Source organism: Cavia porcellus, unplaced genomic scaffold (genome assembly GCF_034190915.1).
Source record: "Cavia porcellus strain 051 isolate PalLab524CR breed Dunkin Hartley unplaced genomic scaffold, mCavPor4.1 scaffold_2, whole genome shotgun sequence".
NCBI lineage: Eukaryota > Metazoa > Chordata > Mammalia > Rodentia > Caviidae > Cavia > Cavia porcellus.
In genome coordinates, this window is record NW_026947485.1 from 76056815 (window position 1) to 76075250 (window position 18436).

General features: G+C 36.7%; 1 protein-coding gene across 12 annotated transcripts in view; it reads left to right on the forward strand.

Moving 5' to 3' along the window:
- Btrc (beta-transducin repeat containing E3 ubiquitin protein ligase) overlaps positions 1 to 18436 on the forward strand; it is a 180123-nt gene that overhangs the window by 118217 nt on the left and 43470 nt on the right. The gene's annotated exons all lie outside the window — the stretch shown is intronic.

Consider the following 18436-nt stretch of genomic DNA (forward strand, 5'->3'; position numbering starts at 1 on the left):
TTATGGCAGTAGTAGTTATTAAGTAGCTAATGTAGAAATATTTTTTTAGGTGATCTCTAGCTGAGAGCACAAGTATGTTTAGTCATGTGTATGGCCACATCTTTCGTGTAGAAATGTGTGTGCCATGTCTGTAGACTAGTACACAAATAATTTTAAGTATCAGATATCTGGAGCTTTTTCAGTCAACTCTGACTCAGATTTCCAAGTATCTCTGCTGAAGAACTTTGACTTCAAGTATCTGCCATTTGATTACCACAGGAGTGATAGTCAGCATGGGCTTGACTTCTAGACTCCTACTTTACTTATCTGCAAAAATAAAACTTGACTACCGTTTCGGGATTTGTCACTGTTAGAACTGTCTCAACTTTGTTTTAATCTGCTGTCTCACTCACAGGCTTTCAGTTACTTACAGTTTGTTATAACAATAGAGATAGGACTGGTATCACGTAGCCTTCGTCTTTGCAAAATTGGAGGATAGCTGTCCTCACTTTTCAGATTGCTGTAACAAGACTACCACAAACCAGATGTCTGATAAGCAACAGTAATTTTATCTCGTATAAGCAATAGTAATTTTATAGTTTTAGGGGCTGAGAAGTCCAAAGCTAAGGTGCTAATAGATTTGGTATCTAGACAGAGCTTCTTGTTGCACCCTCACTTAATGGCAGGAACTAGCTAAGGGTGCCCACTAATGCTATTTACGAAAGCTCTGGCTTTAGGGGAATTCAAATGTGCAAACCATAGGAATAGCAGTATTTTTTATTTTCACTTTAAGAAAAATGATTTTATTCACTGAAAACATGAGAAATATAACCATTGGGATGATCTTCATACGAAATACTAGAATTTACTATTATAAAAGGTAGAATCCATCAGTGTGCTAAATTCAGATCTTAACAATTTGCTGCAGAATTTTTGCAGCAAAATTATTTTTTGTTTTTTCAATCATTTAGTCAAAACTAGTCTAGTGCTAATTGACCTTGTTTTTTTTTTTTAAAAAAATTGTTCATTGGTACGTTTGCATACATTATGATTACATTCATCATGGGAAGTTGGTACATGTACATATACATCTTTATTCCTTTTTCATTCGCAAACCCTTCCTTCAGCCCTGTTTTATAGTACAGCATTTGTGTATGAATACATGGGTGCAGTTACGACCTTTTTTGGCCATACTGCTGTCCCTTTCATCTAAGTGGTGAAAAGGCTAAAAAAGGGCTGGGGATTTAGCTCAGCGGCATAAGCGCCTGCCTTGCAAGAGGCAGTCGTGAGTTCAATCCCCAGTACCGATAAAAAGGAAAAAGACCAAAAAAAGAAAGAAAGAAAAGGCTAAAAAGGCACAGTCTTAGCGTGCACACCAATCTAAGAACAGGGTGACAACTTGAGTGAGTTTTGTTGAAAGCTGGGCAAGCAAGCCCTGTGCCTTTCGTTCCCATACTCCACAAGCCATGGGCTCTGAGCTACATAGTCTTGTCAGTGTGAGTGAGTGTGTTGTGGAGTCCATTTGGGTTCTTTTCCTGTCCTCTCTTCCCAGACACATAGAAATGCACAGTGAATGGTATTTTCCATGCACTGGGGTAATGAAGTAAGTTTGCTTATTGCTTCTCATCAGTCTGTTTATTTGCTCCCAAATGATCACCCTTTCATCACATTCTTGCTTATTTTAACTGTCAGATAGCTACTTCCTTTTGTTTTCCTTTTAAGTATTCTAATAGTGATTTCTATAATTTACTGCTGGAATCCATCTAGCTTCTGGTTTCTTATTGGCCCCATATCCTGTCTTTTGGTTTGTTGCTTTTAGATTTGAACCAGTAATCAGTTGATGAATGGCAAATCAAAATATGTAGTCAAAAAGTTATTTATTGCAACAGCTTCCCAAGAGATACCAGTAGTGTGGGAGTAGGAAAAATATTTCCCTTTTTTTATTTACATGTGTTACATGTGTCTTGTGATTTTGTCCTGTTTCTCTTGGCCTCATTTGTTACTTAATCTTTGAAAGAAATGACTTGCCTTTTTTTTTTTTTTTTTTTTTCTTTCTTTCTTTTTGGTACCAGGGATCGAACTCACAACCTTATGCTTGCCAGGTGAGCGCTTGCACTGCTGAGCTAAATCCCTGGCCTCTTGCCATTATTGTTGTAGGTCTGCAAACTTGTCCTTGTTTCTCATACTTTACCTTTAACCCTTAACCGAATAATTTCATTTGCTACATTGATACGACTGCAATGACTTTTTTTAAAACTTGGTACAAATGTCTTTTGTTGATTCAGACTATACTCCATTGTACCCTGAATGTCCAACCATCTCCACATGAGAACAACTGTAATATGTTAACTATTTTATCCTGTAGTTCAAAGCAACAGAATTCTGACAACAATGATTTTTGTTGTATGGAGATACTTATTAGTCCAAAACCTTATTATTGAGTTTTGTTTATATAAGTTGTAAAGAGAATGTTAATACTATTCCTTAAATGCAGAAAACTTGTCTTGAGATCCTTTCTGTATGTGTTATGTAGCTCTCTGTTGCCAGAAATACTAGTCTTACTAGTCCTCTTTAAAATACAAGAAAATACACCAGAGATTTAGCTCAGTGGCATAAGCACCTACCTGGCAAGCACGAGGTCTTGAGTTTGATCCCTAGTTACCTCCCCCAAATGTGTGTGTGTGTGTGTATAAAATAAAATGTAAGACAAACCATATCTACTCTAGGTTGACAGTAATCTCAATCTTTAACTTGAAGAAAGAGGCCTATTTTGTAGAAATAAAAACAAGGGGGAATCATTATATCAGTATAACTTAATCTAGGCAATATTTACAAGCAATGAAATGTCCCCCTCCCCCCCAAAAAAAAGCTTTCCCCTTATTATAGTCCTGTAGTTTATGAGATCTGTGTTTGGAACATGATGAGCCCTGCATTTATTATAGCCTTAAATGGACAGTCGTTATTGACTATCAGTGTGGTCTTTAAAATCCATAATCTCCTTGTACCTAATTGTCAACCTTTGTAATTTTTTTTATAAAGGAAGTAACTGGAAAACTGAAGAACAGAATTAATTTTTTATGTTCTCTTTTTTATTGACTCTTTGAAGTACTGCTGAAATTTTAGTTTTAAGCTCTTCTATAGTTTACCCATATGCATAGCCACACATGCATCCACAAATACACACAGCTAGAGTCAAATTGTTTGAGTATATCTACCTTGATTTCTGGGCTGGATAGAAGTTATGCCTCTTATGCCTCTTTATGTGTGGAAAGTAAACCTCCTCATTAGACATGTGTAGATATTCTGGTTTTTGTTTGTTGTTACTGTTTTTTACTTGGGACTAATAATCTGCTTGAAACTGACTGAGACAGAAAAATGTGATGTTACTTCCACTTACTCCAGATTTTGATAGAAGACTTGTTTTATTTATTTCCAAAATTGTATCCGCAGGAAACAAGCTGTTTAAATTCAGATTATGCTCAAGCAAAATGGTCCTGGTATGAGAAGCAACGTGCTGTTTTACGAGCACAGAGTCCCTTTTCTCATAACTGATTGATAGTAAATATTTTCCTGAAGAATTATTGCCAACCATGAACAGTGCAACTGTTATACTTTTTTTTCTGTGCTACTTGCTGTACCAGCCATTGTCGGTAATTAAGATCTACAATTCACAATGCAGACGTTTGCACTTCCTCTGGGTCTGTGCTATTTATAAGGCATTTCAGCTGTTCAGAGTTTCTTTTGAGTTTTAAACTACATGTTAACAGGCTTCATTAATACACCATTGCACAAGTAGCATGTCAGATGGTCTGCTCTTCACACAGGCACCTCTGTCAGGTCCATGCATTATCTTTGTGAGGAACATTGTAAGATTTAACCATATCATTGAGGCCAGTGTGCTTCAGAAAGCTCTAGAATGTTACATGTTACAAATATTACGCTTATTGATGTTTCAGGAAAGCAGGAATGAAGTTTAAAAATAAAAATTTTCTTTCATCTTTAAATGTTCAAATGAATTGTTAATTGGATTACAAAGATTTTGAGAAACACACAATTAAGTGACTGCAAGGTGACCTTGAATTAAAAGAAGCATAGATTCCCTTAAAGAAAAGAGAGTGTGTTTGGCATATTAAGGATGTAGAAATACATTCACTTCCAGAAGTGCATGGTTTTTAATAGTACAGACAGGGGCACCAACATGGGCCAGCAAAGTGACTGCTCACTTGTATAACCAGCTTCAGGAGCCCTAAGAAGTGTGTGCCATTGGTAAGGAAAGCACAAATAGGGTTCTTGGTCTGGGTTAAAACTGGTAAAATTTCAAGCCATTTTCAGTACAGTAGAGAGCTTTGATTTTTGTTTTGTTTTGAAGGGCTTAATAGCAGAGCACTTGCCTAGCATGTGAAAGGTCCACATTTGATTCCCAGCACCACCACCACCTCCTAAAAAACCCAGACCCCAGCCCAGAATCTTCATGAAGTATGACCTAGAATTAAAGTAATAGCTTACCACATTTGCCATGCTCCCAGCACAGATTGTTAAACATACAAGTAAAAGAAATGAGATCCTGAAAGCTGTCAGTAAACATTTTGAAAACTGCCACAAGTGGGAATTGGACTGGCTGTATTAAGCCTGAAGCCCAGCTCTATCGATTACACATTGGCCATGAGCATCTTCCAAAAGAGCAGATCTGTGCAGAAAGGCAGGACACAGTCTCAAGTGCTGACTTTTGATAGCTCTTGAATATAGGCAGAGCTTTTAGTGGAGCCATTCCAAGTGTTGTTCTATTTGACAAAACCTAAAACTTTCCATAGTGCTTTGAACTGCGATGTTTCTATAAACTTCCTCCTTCTCAGTGAACTCTTTATGAACCTTTTTTTAGATAGCAACTGAGGTTCAGTTGTTGGGAACTGTTTATCTATCTGAGTGAGGCACTTCAATATGCTAGAACCTATTCACATTTCTATCCAGCCAGGGAGCTAATAAGAATGAGTTGTCTTTGCCGATTGATCTAGATTAGCGTGAGATGAGCCCAGTCAGTATCTTCCTCAGTGCGGAAAGAAAGGTTAGAGGAAAAGAGGGCAAAAGAAGAAAGTTCATCAAGAATTGACTGCAGTATTGCCTGCTGATGCATGTCAGATCACCCGCACAGAGAAATCACATGGCTTCTCCAAAAGTCAAACGATCAATTCGCCTCGTTTTGGCTCTGTACTTAATGCACAAACAGTGCGATCTGCGGGGCTGTAATTGCATTGTTAGGGCCAAGGAACAAGCCTGTGCCTTTTCAGCAGACAGCTGGCAGGGAGAGAGGCATGTTGTTAGGAAAGAGAGAGGCAAGGCAAATAAAATTACTGCTAACGCTCAGAGATCGGCAGGAGTCCTACTTGCCTAATCTTACCGGTGGGAGCAAGCGGCTGTTGTAATCCAATTATAGCAGCATAAGCAATTTGTTAGACACTCCGCATAATGTAACAATTTCCCAATAAACTCTGACTTGTAATAACGTCGGCAAGAGTCCGCATAAATCTGCCCGAATGGTGGGGGCTGGAGCTTTCAACTGGGGGCTTATAATTGGCGCCATCAGCACGTTTTGCAGAGTGCAGTATGGTGCAGTCTTTTAGTGCAGGAATTTTAAGGAGAAAAGCATGGCACACGTTTCTTAGAAAATGAAAGTGGCCATTAAAAGGGGAGCCGCAAGAAGGGCATACTCTTGCCTTCACATTACCTAGGAATTTCAATGTAGAAAGAAAACTGGAGGAAGCCATGTTTCCCTCTAACAGTAATGGGGAGACAGGGGGCAAAGTGTGGATTGGTTAAACTCTTTTATTTAAAAGGTGTTGATTTCTATGTTTTCCCTTCTCCAGCCCAAGGCTGTTCAGGCAGTTTTTAGTTACATTTTCACAAAATGTTTCTACCAGACAAGCCTGGAAATCTCAAGTTTGAATCTGTGTGGTTGCTTTTTTTTTTAAGTGTAACATTTTCTTTACAGCTTGAAAATATATTTTCTTTGTGCCTAGCCCAACTCTTTTAGTATTATCTCATTGAATGTCAAATCTTTCCATGGAGTTTTGCTCTCTAAAAGCATCATTTCGTGAAAGGTTTTAAACCCGGCTGGATTGCTTAGCCAGCTTTCCTGTGCTGCTTATTTTCTATTTTTGAAATAATTGTTTCTGTGGTGCTATTACCAATCAGCCTGGTAAGTGTTAACTTATACTCTATAAGAATAAAATCATATTTTAAACTGTGCCTATGTGCTCTTTGTAGATATAGTTTTGATTTCTAAGTAATATTTTGCTCTATTTTATAAAGATATGTTGTTGTGTAGGACGAATTAGAGCTACCCTTATTTATTGATTAGTGCTTGTAGTTACAGAATACGTCTCTCATTTACATAAGGTATTGGAGATGAGTGCTTGTAGTTTTATTAGACAGGATTTCATGCTACTACACATCAAATGTTGCCTACTTTCTTATGACAGTTGGACCTTTCACTGTATAATTTGTGTCAAAACTAAGCTTTTGAAATAGGAACAATATTCTTCAAAATACCTTTTTCTGTGGGTATTATTACAAATGAATATTTACTTTCCTATAAACATTTCGTTCTATTGAAGCAAATGCTGCCGTGTTTGACTGAAGCTACATCAATAAACCACAGTGCCTCTAATAAAGCCACTCAGTGTCTGGGTTTAACTAATGGCTGATTTTCATGGCTTTGACAGTGAGCTGTGTGCGTTATTTTCTCTTGATATTGTGAAAATAATGAGAGCAAATTAGAACAATCAGTTTACACAGATAGCTCCTGATTGGAGGCGATGGGCAATATGGCAGCGGGTAATCCATCTTCAGGCTCCTGTCACATTAACTTCAGCAGTGTGAAAAGATCAGGTGGGGTAAGCAGGGATCCTGCCCAATCAGAACACTGAAATTAATGAGAAGAGCATTGTTCTGTGATCAACCTTTTAATTAGCAAGACTGAGAACAGAGGGCACTGAAGGCAGCCCTGCAGCTGCACAGTGCCAGGCACAACACTGAAAAGGGACAGAAAATAAACTGCAGCTTTTTTATTGCCTTTTTTTTTTTTTTTTTTTTTTTTTTTTTGCTGGGTATTGGCATTGCATTTCCATTCTAGACCTGGTTTACAGACTTTAAGAAAGACCGCCTTCTTTGCAAACAAATGTCACAAATATGGTTGATACATTAATAATCTGTAGACCATAATTCTATCAGGGATCATTTAGGATTTTGATTACTAGCACTTTCTTTGGCATGTGCTGTGGGTTTTACATTTTGATTTTTTAAAAATCAGGTAACCATAGGAATTAAATTTTATAAAGTTCTGCCTTGTCAGCTTTCTCCTACCTTTTCCCTCTAAGAGTTTTTCTTGCAAGTAATATGAGGGCTTTGTGATTTGGAGTTCTTCTGTCACTTTGAATTATTTAAGAAAGGAGCAGAGTTCAGGCAGTAAGCAATGGCATATTTAAATTGAGTTCCTTTCTTAATTCTGTTTTTTAGAAAATTTACTATTTTTAAATGTTTCATATGTCACTGACTTCTCAGTGTAGAGACTTGTTTCAGTTTATATAATTGAAAACTGAATATCAATTAAGTAGTATTTATAGAAGGGAAAAGGAAAATCCAAGGCTAATTCATCCAATATAAAACTGGTTGTATTGAAATTGTAACCCTTATAACATTAGAAAACAAATCGTACAAGGCCGTGGAAGACTAATGAGCTGAGTTTTCCAGATCAGATCAGCCCATGTTTTCTGCACCTTTTTTATAAGGCTTTAACTTTGGAAGGCTTATGCTATCAGGTTTTACAGTGTTTTAGTCTTTATATTTTAAGTTTAGTGGCTTATTGTTAAAACAAGTAATATAACATAGACCAAGTAAATGAATTAAGATAGTTTCCAAATACATAAAAACTAATTTTTCTTGATATTAACAGTTGACATTCAGTCATTTGTTTAAGGTACTAATATGTAAAGGCTGATTTCAGGTACTCTTGAGTACAAAATTAATAGGAAAGTCTAAACATACAGTGTTAAATATTTGGGTTAGATAGAAGGCAATCTTTCTCATAATCAAATAAGATTTGTTTCATCATACTGGTAATTAACATGTATTAAACCTATCATAATATGTACAGCTCTCTAAGCCTGCAGCTCCACACACACATGATATGTGTAGCTCCCTGCAATGTAGAAACTTAAGCTCCTAGTGTTACACCTTTTAGCTAAAACTCACTCCTCCGCCGTTTTGTCACCCTTCTGCCCTTAGAAAACTTCAGAGTTTGAGATTCTGTCAGAGCAAGTTTTTTTTTGACCAATGGGGGCTTTTCCTGAAAATATTTAAACTTCCATGAAATGAGTCTTTTAGGATCAGTAACATGATACCAAATAATGTATAGGACTCGCCCCAACACACACTTTAATACACTGATTTTGTTGTTCATATTAATATTCAGAGATTATTTGTTACAGTTGTGCTGAATACTTTTTGTTACTGTTTAATCTGGAAGAGATTTTTATTCTTTAAACTGTTAATGGATTTTTGTGGCTGTCCATGATGTAAGCATTCTTCTCTTGGTTTGACAGTTTCAGAGGCCTGGGTTCATAAGCTGTCCATGAATAAATATGTTCTTAGTCATATAGTGTAAAAAGATCACTTACAAAGCCTGTGAAACCTGAGCCCTCCTTTTGAACTCATGAGCTCAGAATCCATACATGTGAAATTTTATTCTTGCATCGTGACTTCAGCTTGTAAGGTGAACAAGCTATGAATTTAAATGACTCTTCCACTCTGTACTAAGTTTCTACAAAAATAAAATTGTATTTTTTTTCTTTTTTAAGAATCTAAAGTTTTGTGTGACTTAGTGGTCCTGCTAATAGTTGTTCCTGTTTAACAGTGAAGTTTTATTTCCCCCCAGAAAGTTTTGATTTTTTAAATCAGTGTTAATGTAGCCCATTTTTAAGAGAGTCCTTTTTTTGTTTCTTTCTTTTTACTAGTAGTCTCAGAAATGTTGAACAGGCTGAGTGACCAAGAAACTCCTTTTTAATATCCCACTAGAGCTGAGATATTAAAATCACCTTAAATTCTCTTAATACCAAAGTAAATCATTGAATCACCTTAGAGAAATTTTTATCAGTCTTTTGTTGCTCACTCAGGATACCCTTATTTAAAGTACTTACATATGAATCAGATGCATCTATGAGGCTATTTAATCCTGAATTTTCTTCTTTCTTCTCCCCCTCCCCAATTTGTATTTTGAAATATGTTCTTATATAAAGATTATTAAATTATCATTTTCTTTCTTATGTACTTTAAAGATGGTTACATTTTTATTTTTCTTCAAGATGGGAAGGTACTTGTTTTATTTTCAGTGAAAAGTTTGAGAATACAGTAATGCTTACTGAGCCTGTGTTTAGTCACTGTAGCACTAGCTGTGTGTTGCTGTTTCAGCCCTCAATAAACTCATGAGATGGACATTATCCCTTTCTTATAGTTAAAAAGAAACTGAAGTTTAGAAAAGATAAGCCTTGCCTGTCCATCCGTTTCCCCCCCCCCCACACACACACACAGGGGCTCAAACTCCGCGCCTTACACATGCTAAGGAAGCTCTCTACCATTGAGCTATGTCTCTGGCCTAAGTTTCACATCTTTTAGTTAGAGAGTCAGGTATGAATTCAGTTCTCTCTGATTTCTCTGACTTCAGAGTCTTTGCTTACCAGATTTCCTTTTTGAGGGGCAGGGTCGAATTCACAACCTGGTGCTTGCCAGGTAGGTGCTCTGTCGCTAAGCTGTAGCCCCAGCCCACCAGATTTCCTTTGAGGAATGTTTGGAGGCCCCACATTATCTCTTTTCCCAGTCTCCTTGGCCCCTGTTCCATAGCATCTGTGATACTTTTGTTATCTAGCCAACATTACTGCTTTGTCTTATCCCCATATCCTACCCTTTACTATGTACTTACAGCACAGTAAACAGATCTTTAAAGAATCTAAGGTGACTGTTGACTCCATATTGCATTGTTCTGCATAAAAGATGGATGGGCAGTGTTATATCTGATTCAAGTTGCAACATAATTGTTTTTAAAGTTGTTTTGGAAAAGAGTTCTCATCCTGGCTGGCTATGTCAAGATTTGTGTAAGCATGTATTAGAAAACTTTTCATGTTTAAAAAATTGCTTTCCCACTTAGGCTTATTAAATTTGTAAGTTAAAAGCAATGTTTTGTATTTCAGTTCATACTTCTAGATAGTTTGAGGATTGTGATGGTGTCAGAATTTAGTTGAACCTGGAAGCTCACTGTCTCAGATAGGAGACCTGGGGCAGGGATGACCAGCTAAAAGGTAATAGGTTCATGAAAAGCAATTGAAAAGAAAAAGCAAACAAGCATGAATATTACTGTTTTGTTTGTCCCGCTCCCCACCTTCCCAGGGTATTGTTGACTTTTGACTGTTAAGGGTGACATAAATTTCCTGGACAGACTTATGAAAGTGTGTCAGAAGTACTTGCTTATTATAAAAAAAAAAAAAAAAGTACTTGCTTATTCTGAGCTCCAAGACTATGACAAACAGGAATGTTAAAATATTTCTAGAAGAATGAACATAAACTTAATTATGTTTTAATACCCAAATACCACTTCTCTAACATAATTCACATTTTCTAGGAATATCTAAGTGCATAAAAATTTAATTATATAGATTCTTTTTAAACCTGGGAGCAAGCCAAAAGGGAAATACAGAAAGCCATGTTTAAAAGGAAATGGTTCCTACAGTGTTAACTATGAAGTCTGTAGCGTGACTCTGTAATGCAATATCATGGCAGGGGGTATAATACTGTAAATAAGATGAATATGCCACTTGTGGATTAATGGGCAACCTAAAGAGTGGCTTTATTTACATCTGTATGTGATTCATTTTCAGTTTGTGTATTTTCTCATGATTGCAGTACTTATAAAACCTGATAAGGACTTTTTTTTTTAATCAGATTTTTTTGAATTTTGATTTACGTTTATTTTTTGAAGGATTAATATAGTGGTGGTAAACCTATGGCACTCATGTTAATTGTGTTTTTAAGACAAAATATGTTAACATAGAGTTCAGTTTTTTTTTTTTTTTTCTGAGCTAAAACCTCAGTACTGTATTAAGGCTTAATTGCAGTGTTGGCATTTTGCGCAATAAATATGTGTATTTTGAGTTGCAGTTTGATAACGTGGTCTCTAAAAGGTTCCCCATTAGTGTTTTAGACTTTAAAGTGCACAGACTAGAGGACTCTATACTTTTGTTTGGATAAAACTTAGGAAGACCGTGATTTCTGAAATTAAGTACATAAAATGTAGCTATTTTATATATTTTATTTTACAAGATAAAGTTATAGATATTACATGTATCCAGTTTACAGTAGATTTATTTGCATTGATGGTTTTTTTGGACATGGTATGGTTTCAAAGGTTTAAGAGCTGAGTAAAGTTGAATAGATTTAGCCCAGGACACTGTAGGATTCACTGTCTCATTCTGTCATGGTAAAATGAAGGTAATGTACTGTGTGAACTTTTGAGTCAAATGTTTAGGTTTTTGGTTACAAATTAATACTATTATTTAGCATTCTTAAATTTCAAAAGGTTAAGATTCAGATTGTGGTTACACCCCGCCTTCCTTCAAATGAAAATGTGTAATGTAAGCAAAAGTAAATGTTCTCATTGTAGAGCTCCTGTAGTATTAATTTGCACTTACACAAAATACATTTTCAACTTGTTGAATCTGAGTGACTTTAAAAGAAATTGTGAAATGATTGTGGTTGGTGGATGTTTTGTTAGTACCGGGAATCGGAACTCACAACCTCACACTTGCCAGACAGGGGCTACTCACAACCTCACGCTTGCCAGACAGGGGCTGTGCTGCTGAGCAGTGTCCCTGGCCCTTTGTCCTTGTTGTTGAGATGAGGTCTTCCTGTGTTGCCCAACCTGGCCTCTAATTGTCATTGCCTGACCTCAGCCTCCTCTGAATAGCTTGCTCAACTGTGAAATGTTTCGGGTTTTTTTTTCTGTCTTTTTCTTTTTTATCGGTACCCGGGATCGAACACACGACCTCACACTTGCAAGGCAGGCGTTTATGCTGCTGAGCTAAATCTCCAGCCCCTGAAATGTTTTTTAAAATACTAAAATCCACAGATTAGCTGGGCATGGTAATGTACCCCTGTAATCCCAGTACTTGGGAACCTGAGGGAGGAGTATCCCCTTGAGTGCAAGGCCAACCTGGGCTGCATAGCAAGACCCTATTTCCAAAAATAAAGTAAAATAAAATAAAATCAGACTAAAAAAAAATCAAGTCAAATCCAGAAATTACATATTAAAACTTGATAATGTTTTGGCATAATTATTTATTGATCATTTGTAATGTGCCAGACCTTGAGCTAAGGGTTTTGTGTACATCCTCACTTCATACAACCCATTTAACATGTGAGTAAAATAGAACTCAGCTTAAGCAACTTGCCCAAAGCCAAGTAGTAGTGAGATGCAGAACTGGAACCTGTGCCCAGCCTCATGACCTATGCTTTCAGCCCTGTGAATTTTCGTGCATAGAAATGAAGGTAGGTACAGCAAATAGGATTATCTAAAAGGTTCTCTGTGGTGCCTATTAAATGTTTTCTTTTTAATGTTAATAATTTACTAACAACTAGGCAGAATTTGGTTGCTAATCTTCTTTTGTTGTATGAGATAATAAAAATTAAAAATACCCCAATTAGCAACCACAAAAAGTACAACTGTTAATTGAACCTTGTAATCACCTCTTGATGTCTGTTAGGCTTTTCTTTTTCAGTTTTGATTGCGTGTAATAAGATTGTTGCTTAATTAATGCCACAGTTCTGAACCATTTGGATGCCACAGAAGAGAGTAAAATGGAGAAACCAAGAGGAAGAGTCCCATCACCTCCCTGTCGTGTTAATTTAGACCCATCATTGTTGTTCTAGTTCATGATTTACCGCTCCCAACAGATATTGTATAAATTAGAAGAAAAGCTGTAGGGAATTCTGTCGTAGGAAAAACACAGATCATGATCAGGGCCCTCAGTAGGTTCTCAGACAATGTTTCGCCCCTAGTTTGAGCTGCTCTTGGAATGAGCATGACCATGTTAATATAACCAGCAAGTGTAACACAAAACCAAATGAAGAAAGGAAATGCGTATCTTGGCTTTGTGATGTGTGCAGAAAGACCAAGGTAGTTCATGGTATATTATTTTTGGCAGAAGTTGCTTGTCCATAACTAGAGTACAAGAAAAGTCATACTGACTGGTATTAATCTTCATTTCTCATGCTTAAAAAAAATGAAATGAGAAAAATTTCTCCTAGGGGAAAAATTTTCCCATGGAAATTATTAAAGCTCCTTTTTGAAGGAATTTATATGTTTTAAATTTAAAAAATCATTGCTTCAATTGTAACAAAAAGTTCTTTTTTTAATCTTGGAAGTGCAGAAAAGCTGGGCATGGTAGAACAGGTCTGTAATCCCAGCACTCAAGAGGCTGAAGCAAGAGGGTAGCTGCAGGTCCAAGGCCATTTGGTCTACAAAGTGAGGATGGCTACAAGGCCATCCTGAACTGCACAGTGAAACCCTATCTCAAAAAAATAAAATAAAATAAAAAAATAGGAAAAGAAAGAAACAGGAAAGTAAAAAAAATTGAATAAAACCTAATAGTCCCGCCTAAATGAAGTTTTAGGTGACTCTACATTTTTTGTTTCCTTTTCTTTCAGTCTTTATTCTTTAGTCAAGAAACAGTAGATGGTTTTATATGTGTGTGGATTTTAACAAGTGTGTTAATATAAGCAGCTTTTTTGTTGTTTTTAAAAGTAGGGGAAACATTTGAAACCCAGCAATGAAGAATAAAACCCCTTTTGTGTCTGGCTGCATTCCCAAAGCAATTGTGTGTGTTACTATCACTAAACTCTCATACCTGCCTAGATTCTGCACTGACGGCATATAATTTACAGTGTCCTATCTAAGTTACACCTTTTGTGGAACCCAGATGTGAGTAGACATTGTTGGATGGGAGCACTGATGTCATCATACTTTGTGTGGTCACGATGCCATGTGAAGAAAGGGATTCGTGTTGAATAGGTCTCTGTTGTCCAGGGGGTTACCCATTTTTAATAAATCCGTGGTTAAAATGGATGGAACTAGATTAAGTGTTTCCAGATAACCTACCTATTCTCTTCACCAAAGAGCACGGGTCTCCTAACACTGACCTACTTTGCTCCACTCTAGTACTATAGGTACCTTGGTTATGCAGCCCCGAAGAAAGTCAATGGGATTGGGAAGATTTTTCAATGGGAAGTGCTTTTAGTAGCATGTTTCTTTGTTGGTGGGATATAATGTTGCTACAAATCATGAATAAATATTCTAAATTCTCTAATATTATAGCAGTTGTAACCATTTTTAAGCCTCCTTTCTTAGTAGATATTTCTCTCCTTGCTTTCTGTACTGTGAACTTTACTAAACTGGCAGAGGCAGCCTATTAATTATTCATATCATAGCAACAATTAAAGCAAATTAAAAATAAAAATCGCCATATTGCATTTGACCGTGGGCAGCACCAAACTGTGTCAGCTCTGTGAGGGCCTAAGATGTTCCTCAATTAAAAGTTCTAGAGGGAGCTCTAACCTTTTCAGAGCAATGGCATATGGGAACAATTGTCTGTATGTGGCCGTGGGGTTGCAAGTGAAGATAGAGCTCATGCTCTTTCCTGGCAAAAATTTAAATGTTTTAATGGAAGCCTGTTTCCTTTAGGTCAGAAAATAAGGATTAGGATGGTCTGTCTATTAACTAAATAGGGTTTCATTCACCTTTGTTTCTTTTGTATAAATATGACTATCTCACACAACATTCAGGAGGATCCTGAGTTTGACTCAGTGAATTTTGGCAAAGTAAACATGTATGTGTAACCAGATTATAAGAGAAAGAGAAAAGAAGAAAAAACATTAATAGAGCCGACTCCTGCCGTCTAAACCACTACCCTTTGAAGTGACCATTATCCTCACTTCTAACACCATAAATTAATTTTGTCTGTTTTTAAGCTTATTCTGTACCATTATGATACAGACCTACCTGTCTGACTTTATGGGTGTCATATTTTTGAGTGTCATTTATATTGTTACATAGAGTTGCGATTTGTTTGCTCTTGTTGATATGTAGTACTTCATTATGTTTATATACACCCCTCCCTAGAAGTTAGTATTCATTTTAACATATGTGAACATTTGCGTTTTGTTCACCTTTGAATAACTACAAAAAATGCTCACATATATCTATGAATATGTACAGTGAATGTATCCCAATGAGTATGTAACTAGGACAGGAACTGGAATTTCCAAACTCCTACCAATTGATACTCTAGGCAGTAGAAAATGAGAATTCATTGTCTGTTTTTCTGGCTAAATACTGTTTGAGGTTTCTGGCCTTTTCATTGTAGCATTCTTACAATATGTAGCCATAGTGCATGTTGTGGGTTATTTTTAATTGTGGATTTAAAAAAATCATGTACCTTACCGTTTCGCAGTGAACAGTTCAGTACCGTTAAGTTTGTCCCTAGTACGGTCACATTGTGTTTTTAATTTATACTTTCCTGAACTCTTAAAATTGGGTACTATTTTTTAAAAAAAAAATTTTTTTTTTTTGCTGTGCTTATTGCCCTCTTCAATGTAAAGTACCTGTTCAAGTCTTTTACCCATTTTTCTAGTGGGTTTTTCTTTGAAGGGTCTGCCAGTGTTCTTTATAAAGTCTTGATGCAAGTCCTTTCTGTGATGTGTGCTTTGCAAGTATATTCTCCTCATCTGTCCTTTTTCACTTTTTAAATCATGTCTACTGATGAACAGAGGTTCTTAATTTTAATGCAGTCTAATTTGTTGATCTTTGTCTTATATAGTTAATATTTTTACATCCTACTTAAGAAGTTTTATGCCATGAAGGTACTTTTTAAAATTGTCTTACCTTTCATGATTAGACCTAGAAGTGAGAATTCTCTTTTTTTCAATGTGATATTCAGTTGACCAAGCACCATTATTGAAACATGTATATCCCAGAGTACAAGGTTTTTTCCTTTATCATAAATGATGTGACCATATTATATGTGTAGTCTCTATAAGCATTTTACTGCTTTGGTAGTAAGTCCTCTACTCTTCTGTTGTTCTTCAAGATTACCTGGATTGTTCTCAGCCATTTGCATTTCATATGAATTTTAGAATCAACTTGTTAGAGACCTTCGTGTGACTTTTGTGTTGTCTAATACAACACTTGCACATGTAACGTACTGTTGTACTTTAAATATATTGAAATATCTGGTGATTTATGGAAGAAGTGAGAACCTCGTATGTGCGTATACATGCACACACACACACACACATATACACACACAATTCTCTAATTAGTCATAACCCTAAAATCTTTTAGCTTGCCTCCATCCACTTATGTCTCTTATGCGGGTAGAAAAAAAGGTTGAAGCTTAAAGAGGGTAACTAGCTTTCTCAGACCATAGTCTGTGGCAGTCAGGGCCTGCCCCTGGGCCTGTCTGACATTGCATGGTACTGTGTACTTTTGAAATAAGTTGGCTTTCTTCTTCCACTAACCAATGCCCTATAGCTCCTTGGTATTATTCTCAAGTCTGTTCTCCAGAATGGCTTGCACCGCTGTCCTCCTAGCCCTTGCTCCTGTCCTGTTGTATGTCCCTCCGGACATCAGCCTGCTCTTACAGCCTCACTTTGCACTTACAGTGTGGCCTCTCTAGATGGTCCACTATCAAATAAATGCCATTATGTGAATGCTGATGTGGTGAAGTCTGCTTATGGCCAGTGAAGTAATTTTTTCAAGTGGGAATTGAGGCTTAGGGCGTGTCCACGTTCTTTTATTTATTACAGTGGCCAATCTGCCACCTTGATCTTGAGGGCACTTTGGTAGCCTTTAGAATCCAAATGAAAACATCTCTTCAGTACTGAGACTGTGGGCTACCCTGCTAAAGACGAAACTGGCAGCGAATAGAAACCATCTGATTGTGATCCCTATAATCTTGAAAACAAAGTATTGTGAGGCTCTATTAAATGTTTCACGCCAATTTATAGACTCTTAATTTGTAGCCCTACTACTTTGATTTGGCCCTTCCTATAGTATGTATTTATCTTTATGTGAAAGAGATGTTTGTGTGTTTGTTTGTTTGTTTGTTTGTCATTTTGTGAGACAGAGTCTTGCTAAATAATTTGGGCTGGCCTTGAACTCAGTCATCCTGCCGCAGCCTCCAGGTATGCACCACTTATGCCTGACTAAAGGAGATTTTTAATAACGAGGCACATTTGTTGATGAGCAGTTTTGTTTATGAACAAATTTCTTTAATAAAAAAAACATGTTTTTTCCCCCCTCTCTCTTTTCTTTCCCTTTGTTTTTTGGTAGTACTAGAGATTGATCCAAGGCCTTGTGCATCTTATACATACTAAGCGTGTACTCTATTCCTAACCTATATCCCTGCTCCTTTTTATTTTGTTTTGTTTTGTAAATTTTGACACAGAGTCTTACTAAGTTGCCCAGACTGGCCTCAAACTTGGCAGCCCTCCTACTTCAGCCTCCCAAGTGGCTAGAATTATGTGTATATGTCACCATGCCTCACTTCTATCACTCTTCTCTTCTCTTCTCTTGTCTTCTCTTGTCTTCTCTTCTCTTCTCTTCTCTTCCCTTCTCTTCTCTTGTCTTCTCTTGTCTTCTCTTCTCTTCTCTTCTCTTCTCTTCTGCCTCCCTTCCCCTCCCCTCCCCTCTCCTCCCTTTTCTTTTCTTTTCTTTTTGGTGTTAGGTATCACAATCAAGGCCTTCAACCCCATAATCCTTTTCTTACATACTGAGAATAATAGAGAGGGGTGGGTGGGGAACAAAGAATATAAAGTGAAGAAAATGAGGCACATTGGGACAGGAAATTGCGAGGACATACTGCTAGATCCTAGTGTCATCATGAAGAAGTTTAAAACTTGGAAATTTTTAAAGTTTTAAATTACTAATTTTGATACATGATAAACATGTGGAAAAGTCAGAGAATAATATTTGATACATGTGTACTTGTCTTTCACAATGGTAGCATTTCTTTGGATTAAAAATGCAGTTATTTTAAAAATTTTTGACTTATCCCTGGGACTATGGAATATATTGGTCTAGTAATATTATCAAAATATAGTTCAAGTTTGAGGGTACATACTTAATCTCTAACATATTTATTTTCTGTAAGAAAAGGTAATGAATCTGTTAAGTTACCATGGAACCTGGATTATAGATTCAGAAGCTAAGACCCAGCCTTACATGGTTCTGTCCACCACTCATCTTCAGAGCAGGTCTTGTTTCAAGGTCACAGAGCTGGCAGTGGGAGGCCCAGCCTGCATCTCTTTTCTACTAGCTTGCCTCAGTTTTGCTGTAGAACTGACCAAAAACCTTTCTGTG